Below are 11,512 nucleotides of genomic sequence, written 5' to 3'. Positions count from 1 at the left end.
AAAATTGTAGACCTGCACCAGGCTGAGAAGACTGAATCTACAATAGGTGTTAAGAAATCAACTGTGGGAGCAATTACAAGAACAGTGGGCAAAAATCCAAGAACCACACGGGGGGACCTAGTAAATGACCTGCAGAGAGCTGGGACCAAAGTAACAAAGGCTACCATCAGTAACACAGTACGCCGCCAGGGACTCAAATCATGCAATGCCAGACATGTCCCCCTGCTTAAGCCAGTACATGTCCAGGCACATCTGAAGTTAGCTTGAGAGCATTTGGATGATCCAGAAGAGGATTGGAAGAATGTCAAATGGTCAGATGAAACCAAAGTAGAACTTTTTGGTAAAAACTCAACTCGTCGTGTTTGGAGGAGAAAGACTGTTGAGTTGCATCCAAAGAACACCATACCTACTGTGAAGCATGGGGGTGGAAACAACATGCTTTAGGGCTGTTTTTATGCAAAGGGACCAGGGAGACTGATCTGTGTAAAGGAAAGAATGAATGGGGCCATGTAGCATGAGATTTTGAGTGAAAACCTTCTTCCATCATCAGGGGCACTGAAGATGAAACACAGCTGGGTCTTTCAACATAACAATGATCCAAAACACACCGCCTGGGCAATGAAGGAGGGGCTTCGTGAGAAGCATTTCAAGGTCCTGGAGTGGCCTAGCCAGTCTCCAGATCTCAACCCCATAGAAAACCTTTGGAGGGAGTTGAAAGTCTGTGTTGCCCAGCGACAGCCCCAAAGCATCACTGCTCTAGAGGAGATCTGCATTGAGAAATGGGCCAAAATACCAGCAAGAGTGTGTGAAAACCTTGTGAAGACTTACTGAAAACGTTTGTGACATCTGTCATTGCCAACAAAGGGTATATAACAAAGTACTGAGATTAACTTTTGTTTTTGACTAAATGCTTGCTCCTTTTTTGCACCTTTTCTAGACACGAAAAACTGTCTGAAGACAATGAGAAATGGAGGATATAATGTAGTATATTCTTGAACATTTCTTTTTAATAAGATTAGAGAAAAAAGGGCCAGAAAAAAATTACCAATCTGCCATTTTTGGTTCTCAATAGAATATTCAATATTCTTTTTAATAAGATTAGAGAAAAGAGGGCCAGAAAAAAATTACCAATCTGTCATTTCGGGTTCTCAATAGAAAATACAATATTCTTTGTCATGGATGTAAAGGCTCATCAGACCATAAACTGGTCCCATCATCTACCATCTATTTCTGGCAGTCATCTTTTCTGCAATTGTCCCCATGCACCTCACTTAACTTCTCTCACCCTGGAGCCTGCATTGCTATCTGAAAACACGCCATTGTTATAGTTCCTGTAAACGCTGATCATTTACTCTTGCATATTTAACAAGGAGAAGTGATTTATTTGTACAAGTAGATTCTTAACTTATGCTCACAAATACTACATTAATTCAGTTGAGGGACTCCTTGAGGCAGATTGATAGAGAAATTTCTCCAGAGAATAGACATTTTGCATTTGTATCTAAATTCCTGTATAATTAACAAAGAACTTGCCATCTGTGGCAATTGACCTGTCAGAACTGTTCTACTCTGATAATTTCAGTGACATTTCAAATAAAATAAAAAAAATCCGAAATATGGAATGTCTTTGTTACAAAAATATAAAATGCATTGTTCTGAAACAAAACAAATTAATGCATGAAATTACAAATTTAACAAACATATATTGTTATAAATGAAAACATTTAGTCTGCCAGGAAATGTAGATGTAATGTATAATATAATCTTTGACTTGCACAAGCTAATTTAACTTCCACTTGCATAATATGGTGTTACTTGTAATCATAATTGTGACCTGATCTTTATGAAGGACACATTAATAAAGCAATTCCAGTCTCTAAGGATATCTGAATTGAGCTATTTTATAATTAGGGAAAAATAATTCTTAAAAAAAACTTCGATATGTATCAGAACTGACAGGTGCAAAGCGTAACGTCATTTCCCCATTATATTTGTTAGAGGTATGATCTCCACGTTTTATGCTTATTGAATTGAGATATATTTTAACAATGTAATTCTCATATAGGTTTGTTAGTCAATATTGTGATTGATCTGTGTATGTATTTCTCACTTGTGATGTCATACAGGCTAAAAAAATAATGTTTTGATTGTTGTCAGCAGCTGTTGTCACGTTGTTGCTATTATTTAAGTTGTCACTCAAATCCCTAACAAAAATCTATACAAAAATAAAATAAAAATAAAGGTGAAAAAAAGTTTTGCTGTAAAAGTGTTATGTCAATATTAGGATATCATATTGTGTATACAATGACTTGAGGAACAATAGCATACCCTAGCCTAATACCTTTAAAATGAATCTGTCAGCTGCAATTCATATTCCAAGCTGCTGACATTGTTACACAGCTGCTTGTGCAAGATGCCTGAGTGCTGTTGTCATGAACGGGGGCGGCAGGGAGTAGTGAGCCCTAAGTTGTCCCTAAAAACCACTCTCCCCGCTGGTCCCTTCCTTGCTAAAGTGCATGGGCGTCAATGTCAACAAAACAAAACGGAACTGTACAAAGTCGGGGAACAAGTCAGGAACATAACGGAAAGCAATACCCAACAAACAGATATATAAATACAAATATAGCATACTAACAGGTCAGGAAATCACTAGCACTGTTCACACTGGACTCAGAACAAGAAACACACTAGACACCCCACTCCAAACATGGAGAAACATCATTACTAAAGCAAAATAGGCTCCTAGCTAGCGGGTACTCTCCACCGAGTGATCAGGATACTAGCCTAGGAGGAAACAACAATCCTAAATACAAGCAAACACGGGTACAGACACAAGACTAAATCACTCCTAGATAGACGGATTAACTCAAGGCTCAGAAAAGGATTCTATCCTAGGAGATCCAGGATCAATCAAGGTGAAAACAGGACTGACAAATGCACAGTGTGAATACGGACTAAGCAACACAAAGCATATGCAGAATGAACAACACGAGAATACAAAAAACACATAACCCCTAAATACTCCTACCTGGGATCCCATAGGCTGGAAGCATTAAAGGGGTTGTCTAGTATTAGAAAAATACAGCTTCTTTTTTGCAAAAAAACAGCATCACTCTTGTCCACAGGTTGTGTCTGGTATTGCAGCTCTCCTCCATTAAAGTAAATAGGACTGAGTGGTAGTACTACACACAACCTGGGGACAAGAGTGGCGCTGTTTTTGCAAAAAAAAGCAGCATTTTTCTAATACTGGACAACCTCTTTAACTCTCCAAAAACCAGGGAGAATTAAAGGGGTTGTGCTCCGCCCTGACTTTCGGAGCTCCGCTCACAGCATCCGGAAGTTCATTACTCCAAACGCTGTGTGCGGGCTTCCGTGTTCGCAGCCGCCGGGCGTGCTTCCGTGTTCGCAGCCCCCGCTCGCGACGTCTCGCCCGTCCCCTCGTGACGTCTCACCCGCCCGCCCCCTCAACGAAAGTCTATGGGAAGGGGGCGCAACCGCTGTCACGCCCCCTTCCCATAGACTTTGGTAGAGGGGGCGGGCATGACGTCACGCCCGGCGGCCGCGAACACGGAAGCCCGCACACAGCGTTCAGAGTAATGAACTTCCAGACGCTGTGAGCGGAGCTCCGAAAATTAGGGCAGCGCACAACCCCTTTAACACAGAATCTGTTCAGACATGAACATTGTCTTAACAGGACCCATAGCAGAAAATACCAAACACAGAAAAATGGACATTACAGCTGTATTGTAATATGTTCAGAGCTCCAACAGAAGTGAATGGAACTCATGCCGCATACAGGGGGGAGAGCCGAGCCCTGTTCTGGACATCCAAAGGAATTCCAGTGGTCTGACTTCCCCCAATTAACCACTTAAGGACCAAGGGCGTACAGGTACGCCTTTGCTCCCTGGTACTTAAGGACGTACGCCCATGGGAATTTTGGTCCGGGGAACGGATCGGGGTGACTGCTGATATCGATCAGCAGAACAGGGAAACAGACAGAGGACCGTCGACGAAGTCCACTTACCCATCCGGTGATCGGCGGGTGGCGATATCGTGCGGCTGGCTCCCTGGATCCTACGGAAGTCGCTGAGTTGCCTAGCAACATCTGGAGGCTACAGTCTGATACCACTATACAGTGTTCTCTAAACTGTAGCCCTCCAGATGATGCAAAACTACAACTCCCAGCATGCCCAGACAGCTGATTGGGCATGCTGGGATTTGTAGTTTTGCAACAGCTGGAGGGTCACAGTTTGGAGATCACTGTGCAGTGATCTCTAAACTGTGGCCCTCTAGATCTTGCAAAACTACAACTCCTAGCATGCCCACATAGCAGTTTGCTGTCTGGGCATGCTGAGATTTGTAGTTTTGCAACATCTGGAGGGCCACAGTTTGGAGATCACTGTGCAGTGGTCTCTAAACTGTAGCCCTCCATATGTTGCAGAACTGCAAATCCCAGCATGCCCAAACAGCAAACAGCTGTCTCGGCATGCTGCGAGTTGTAGTTGCGTACCTCCAGCTGTTGCATAACTACATCTCCCAGCATGCCCTTCGGCTATCAGAACATGCTGGGAATTGCAGTTTTGCAACAGCTGGAGGCACACTGGTAGGAAAATACCGAGTTAGGTAACAGAACCTAACTGAAGGTTTTCCAACCAATGTGCCTCCAGCTGTTGCAAAAGTACAACTCCCAGAATGCACGGTCTGTCAGTACATGCTGGGAGTTGTGGTTTTGAAACAGCTGGAGGTTTGCCCCCCCCCCCCCCCCCCCGATGTGAATGTACAGGGTACAGTCACACGGGCGGGTTTACAGTAAGTTTCCTGCTTCAAGTATCAGCTGCAGCTAATTTTTCGTCGCAGCGCAAACTTCTAGCGGCAAACTCACTGTAAACTCACCGTAAGCCTGTGTGAATGTACCGTAAAAACACTACACATCACTATAGTAAAACATAATAAAGGGTAAAACACCCCCTTACACTGTCCCCCCCAATAAAAATGAAAAACATATTGTATGGCAGTGCTTCCAAAATGGAGGCTCCAGCTGTTGCAAAACAACAACTCCCAGCATTTCCGGATGGCCACTGACTGTCCAGGCATGCTGGGAGTTTAGCAACAGCTGTAGGCACCCTGTTTGGGAATCACTGGCATAGAATACCCCTATGCCCACCCCTATGCAATCCCTACTGTAGCCCTCAAATGCACATGGTGCTCTCTCACTTCGGAGCCCTGTCGTATTTCAAGGAAACAGTTTAGGGTCACATATGGGGTATTTCTGTACTCGGGAGAAATTGCACTACAAATTTTGAGGGCTTTTTTTATCCTTTTACCCCTTATGAAAAGGAAAAGTTGGGGGGCTACACCAGCCTGTTAGTGTAAAAAAGAAAAATGCATGCTGGTGTTGCCCCATACTTTGTAACACAATTTTAACTGAGTACGGAAATACCCCATATGTGGGCGGAAAATGCTCTGCAGGCGCACAACAAAGCTCAGGAGTGAAAACGCACTATGTACATTTAAGGTCTAAATTGGTGATTTGCACAGGGGTGGCTGATTTTACAGCGGTTCCGACATTAACGCAAAAAAATAAATACCCACATGTTACACCATTTTGGAAACTACACCCCTTACGGAACATAAGAAGTGAGCCTTAACACCCCACAGGTGTTTAACAAATTTTTGTGAAAGTTGGATGGGAAAATGAAAAAAAAAAAAGATTTTCTTTTCACAAAAATGCTGGTGTTACCCTAAATTTTTCATCTTCACAAGGGAAAATAGGATAAAAAGCCCCCCAAAATGTGTAACCCCATTACTTATGAGTAAGATCATACCCCATATGCAAATGTAAACTGCTCTGCGGGCGATGATGCTCAGTAGAGAAAGAGCGCCATTGGGATTTTGAAAAGAAAATTTGTCCAGAATTGAAGGCCACGTGTGTTTACAAATCCTCCACAGTGCCAGAATAGTGTACCCCCCCCACATGTGACCCCATTTTGGAAACTACACCCCTCATGTAATGTATTAAGGGGTGCAGTGAGCATTTATGCCCCACAGGTGTCTGACAGATTTTTGGAACAGTGGTCCGTGAAAATGAAAAATTACATTTTTCATTTGCTCAGCCCACTTTTCCAAAGATCTGTTAAACGCCAGTGGGGTGTAAATGCTCACTGCAGCCCTTATTAAATTCTGTTAGGGGTGTAGTTTCCAAAATGGGGTCACATGTGGGGGGGTCCATTGTTCTGGCACCACGGGGGGCTTTGTAAACGCACATGGCCCCTGACTTCCATTCCAAACAAATTCCCTTTCCAAAAGCTCAATGGTGCTCCTACTTTTCTGAGCATTGTAGAGCACTTGACATCCACACATGGGGTATTTCCATACTCAGAAGAAATGGGGTTGCAAATTTTGGGGGGCATTTTGTCCTATTACCCCTTATAAAAAAAATTCAAATTTGGGAAAAAACTGCATTTTAGTGATTTTTTTTTCATTTACACATCCAACTTTAACAAAAAGTTGTGAAATACTTGTGAGGTGTTAAGGCTTTGTTATGTTCCTTAAGGGGTGTAGTTTCCAAAATAGTATGCCATGTGTTTTTTTTTTTGCTGTTCTGGCACCGTAGGGGCTTCCTAAATGCGACATTGCCCTCAAAAACCATTTCAGCAAAATTTGCTTTCCAAAAGCCAAATGTGACTCCTTCTCTTCTGAGCATTCTAGTTTGCCCGCAGACCATTTTATGTCTTAACATGGGGTATTTCCATACTCAGAAGAGATGGGGTTACAAATTTTGGGGGGCATTTTCTCCCATTACCCTTTATAAAAATTGTAAATTTGGGAAAAAAACTGCACTTTAGTGAATATTTTTCTTCTCATAAATCTCAGTTTCCAAAATGGTATGCCATGTGGGTTTTTTTCTGCTGTTCTGGCACCATAGGGGCTTCCTACATGTGACATGCCCCCAAAAACCATTTCAGAAAAACTCACTCTCCAAAATCCCATTGTCGTTCCTTCCCTTCTGAGCCCTTTACTGCGCCCGCCGAACACTTGACATACACATATGAGGTATTTCCTTACTCGAGAGAAATTGGGTTACAAATATTGAGAGGATTTTTCTCCTTTTACCCCTTTTAAAAATTCCAAAACTTTTGAATTTTCTCTTTCATTTTGCTGTTATTCCTGTGAAACAACTAAAGGGTTAACAGACTTACTGAATGTCATTTTGAATACTTTGAGGGGTGTAGTTTTTATAATGGGCTAATTTTGGGGATATTTCTAAAATGAAAGCCCTTCAAATCCACTTTAAACCTGAACTGGTCCATGAAAAATTCAGATTTTGAAATTTTTGTGAAAAATTTGAAAATTGCTGCTGAACTTTGAAGTCCTCTGATGTCTTCCAAAAGTAAAAACATGTCAACTTTATGATGCAAACATAAAGTAGACATATTGTATTTGTGAATCAAAATATAATTTATTTGGAATGTCTATTTTCCTTACAAGCAGAGAGCTTCAAAATGAGAAAAATGCAAAATTTTAAATTTTTGTCATCAAATTTTGGAATTTTTCACCAAGAAATAATGCAAGTATCGACAAAATTTTACCACTAACATAAAGTAGAATATGTCATGAAAAAACATTCTCGGAATCAGAATGAAAGGTAAAAGCATCCCAGAGTTATTAATGCTTAAAGCGAAAGTGGTCAGAAGTGCAAAAAACGCTCTGCTCCTAAAGTGAAAATTGTCCTTGTCCTTAAGGGGTTAAATACCTATACCCTATCCTATTAGAGAGGATAAGATATTTTTCACTGGACCACCCTTTTTATTCTTTGGGTCAAGGCACTAAGCAGTGATCTATATACATAGAATTTGAAAAGTATCCAGATCCTTCCACTTTTTTTTTTCACATTTTGTAATGGTGCCGCCTTGTGCTAAAAAAATAAAAATAAAATAAAAATGATCCCCCCCCTCCCACCCCATCATCATTCTGCACTCAAAACTCTATAATGATAAGGTGAAAATAGAATTTTAGAAGTTTCAGCAATTTTATCAAAAAATGTAGAATTTTTTTTTCATATAGCGCTGCTTAGTGCCGATTTCTAAACTAAAATAAGCAGAAAACGTGTGCCCAGCCTATGGAGTGTAAGGAGCTAAATTGCAGTGTATAGTAGCACCATCTAACTTCCTTACTTCCTGACTGGGCATGGGTATACCGTGTATGAGTCCTGCTTAGCCCAAGCCGGTCCAGTGTCTTTATTGCCACAAGCCCAGCTCAGGAGCAAGAGGGGCATCAAATGTGGTGCACCTTCTGCTCTTGAATGAGAAACCCCCTACAGAGAAGGGATTTCATCATACTGACAGTAGTCCTGCCTCCTTCAACTTAAACAAGTGTGTACAGTTTACTGTTTTGCCTGCAGAGGTAAGTGGCGATGCTATGCATTGTCACTTAATGCCTTACACTCTGCTCTGCACCTGACCCATAGAATGTAGAATCTGACGGTTTGCTACTAATTTAGGAACAGTTTGACTTTAATTGATAGCAATCCACGGTGGGTTTAAACCTGCACCACTGTATACCATTGTTATTACAAGAGCTTTTTTGTGGACTTTGTTAGCATTAAAGGGGTACTCCTGTGCTTAGACATCGTATCCCCTATCCAAAGGACTCCCGCGATAGGGGATAAGATGTCTAGGCACCGGAGTACCCCTTTAAGACAAAAATTGAAGAATCACCCAAACATCTATCAGTCCCACAGTACTATATATATATGTCATATCAAAGGGCTGGGTAAAGAATATATAGGTTATATAACTATTGTGCATATTGATGAGTTTAACATATAACTTTGTAGTAGTCTATTTTTGTGTAGGTGTGATAAGTAAAATCTAGGTAGAACACTTCGTTAGACAGTGGGTAAACATGATGCACCTACCTAAAAGAGTAAATTGAAATCTGAGCAATAATTTGTTGCTTGCTATGGGCAAAACCAGAAAGTTTTTGCTTTTTTATTGTCAATATTTTGCCCATGTATTGTCTAGATTTTTTACAGATTATAGCCAGATAGCAAAACATGAACTTCTTTGTCTAATGTGTTTCTTTTTTCTGATTGTGATTTTTTTTTGTACTTTTTTACATGGGCAGCCATATTGCTTGAGCTGTTTTTAATAGCTTTAACCCCTTAAGGACCCAGCCACTTTTCACCTTAAGGACCCGGCCATTTTGTGCACATCTGACCACTGTCACTTTAAGCATTAATAACTCTGGGATGCTTTTACTTTTCATTCTAATTCCAAGAGTGTTTTTTCATCATATATTTTACTTTATGGTAGTGGTAAAAGTTTGTCAATACTTGCATCATTCTTCTTGGTGAAAAATTCCCAAATTTGATGAAAAAATTGAAAATGTTGCATTTTTTTTTAATTTTGAAGCTCTCTGCTTATAAGGAAAATGGACATTCTAAATAAATTATATATTGATTCACATATAAAGTCTACTTTATGTTGGCATCATAAGGTTGACATGTTTTTACTTTTGGAAGACATCAGAGGGCTTCAAAGTTCAGCAGCAATGTTCCAATTTTTCACAAAATTTTCAAAATAAATTTTTTTTAGAGACCAGGTCAGTTTTGAAGTTGATTTGAAGGGCCTTCATATTAAAAATACCACATTAATGACCCCATTATAAAAACTGTACCCCTCAAAGTATTCAAAATAACATTCAAAAAGTTTGTTAACCCTTTAGGTGTTTCACAGGAATAGCAGCAAATTCAAATACTTCATTTTTTACACTCGCATGTTCTTGTAGACCCAGTTTTTGAATTTTTCCAAGGGGAAAAAGGAGAGAAATCTTCCTAAAATGTGTAACCCAATTTCACTTGAGTAAGGAAATACCTCAAATGTGTATGTCACGTGCTCTGTGGGTGCACTACAAGGCTCAGAAGGGAAGGAGCAACAGTGAGATTTTGGAGAATGAGTTTTTCTGAAATAGTTTTTGGGGGGCATGTCACATTCTGGCCCCCTATGGTGCCAGAACAGCAAAAAAAAAAAAAAAAAATAAATAAAAAACATAGCCTACTATTTTAGAAATGACACCCCTTTAAGGAACGTGACAAGGGGTACAGTGAGCCTTAACACCCCACAGGTGTTTGACGACTTTTTGTTAAAGTTGGATGTGTAAATTACTTTTTTTTCACTAGAATGCTAGTTTTCCCCTAAATTTTACATTTTTACAAGGGGAAATAGGGGAAAATGTCCCCCAAAATTTGTAACCCCATTTCTTCTGAGAATGGAAATACCCCATGTGTGGACGTCAAGTGCTTTGCTGGTGCACTACAATGCTCAGAAGAGGAGTCACATTTGGCGTTTGGAAAGCAAATTTTGCTGAAATCATTTTTTTGGGGGGCATGTCGCATTCACGAAGCCCCTATGGTGCCAGAACAGCAAAAACAAAAACCCACATGGCCTACAGCAAAAACAAATACACCCCTCAAGGAACGTGACAAGGGGTACAGTGAGCCTTAACACCCCACAGGTGTTTCACGACTTTTCGTTAAAGTTGGATGTGTAACTGATTTTTTTTCACTAAAATGCTGGTTTTCCCCCAAATTGTACATTTTTACAAGGGGTAATAGGAGAAAATGCCCCCCAAAATTTGTAACCCCAACTCTTCTGAGTATGGAAATACTCCATGTGTGGATGTCAAGTGCACTGCGGGCGCACTACAATGCTAGGAAGAGAAGGAGTCACATTTGCAAATGTTGCTGAAATGGGGGGGGGGATGTCGCATTTAGGAAGCCCCTATGGTGCCAGAACAGCAAAAAAAAAAGAAAAAACCCACATGGCATACTATTTTGGAAACTACACCCATCAAGGATTATAACAAGGGGTACAGGGAGCCTTAACACCCCACAGGTGTTTGATAAATGTTCATTAAAGTGGGATGTGAAGAGGAAAAAATAGATTTTTTACACTAAAATGTTGGGGTTTTCCCCAAATTTTTCATTTTCACAAGTGGTAACAGGAGAAAATGTCACTGTAAATTTGTAAGTACATTTATTTAGAGTAAGGACATACCTCATATCTGGGAGTAAACAGCTCTGCGGGTGCACACCGGTCTTGGAAGAGCAGGAGAGCAGTCAGGGGCCTTGAGCTTTTACATACCTGCCTATGGAGCCAGAACAGCGGGACCCCCCCCTAAAGGAGCGTTACATGGGGTACAGTGGGACGTAAAATCATAAAACAGGTTATGTTCCCAGAATGATGACCCAGAGCATAGCCAAAACAAAAAAATATGCCCACCCCAAACCTTATGTTCTGAATAATCATTCTGGGAATGTGATGTGTGTTTGGCCGTCCCTAACCTGTTGCCTCAAATGTGCACCCTGCTCAGGTGGAGAAAGAGCGCTGCACATTTGAGGCAACATAAAAAAGTCCCCGATAATAGTGACTCAGTGACCCATGACCCATTTTTGGAAAAAATACCTCCAGAGGTCTTATCAGGTTATTTTTTTTATTTTTATTAAACAATT

The sequence above is a fragment of the Hyla sarda genome, chromosome 4 (assembly GCF_029499605.1).
Source record: "Hyla sarda isolate aHylSar1 chromosome 4, aHylSar1.hap1, whole genome shotgun sequence".
NCBI classification, from domain to species: domain Eukaryota; kingdom Metazoa; phylum Chordata; class Amphibia; order Anura; family Hylidae; genus Hyla; species Hyla sarda.
This window is presented reverse-complemented; position numbering follows the sequence as displayed.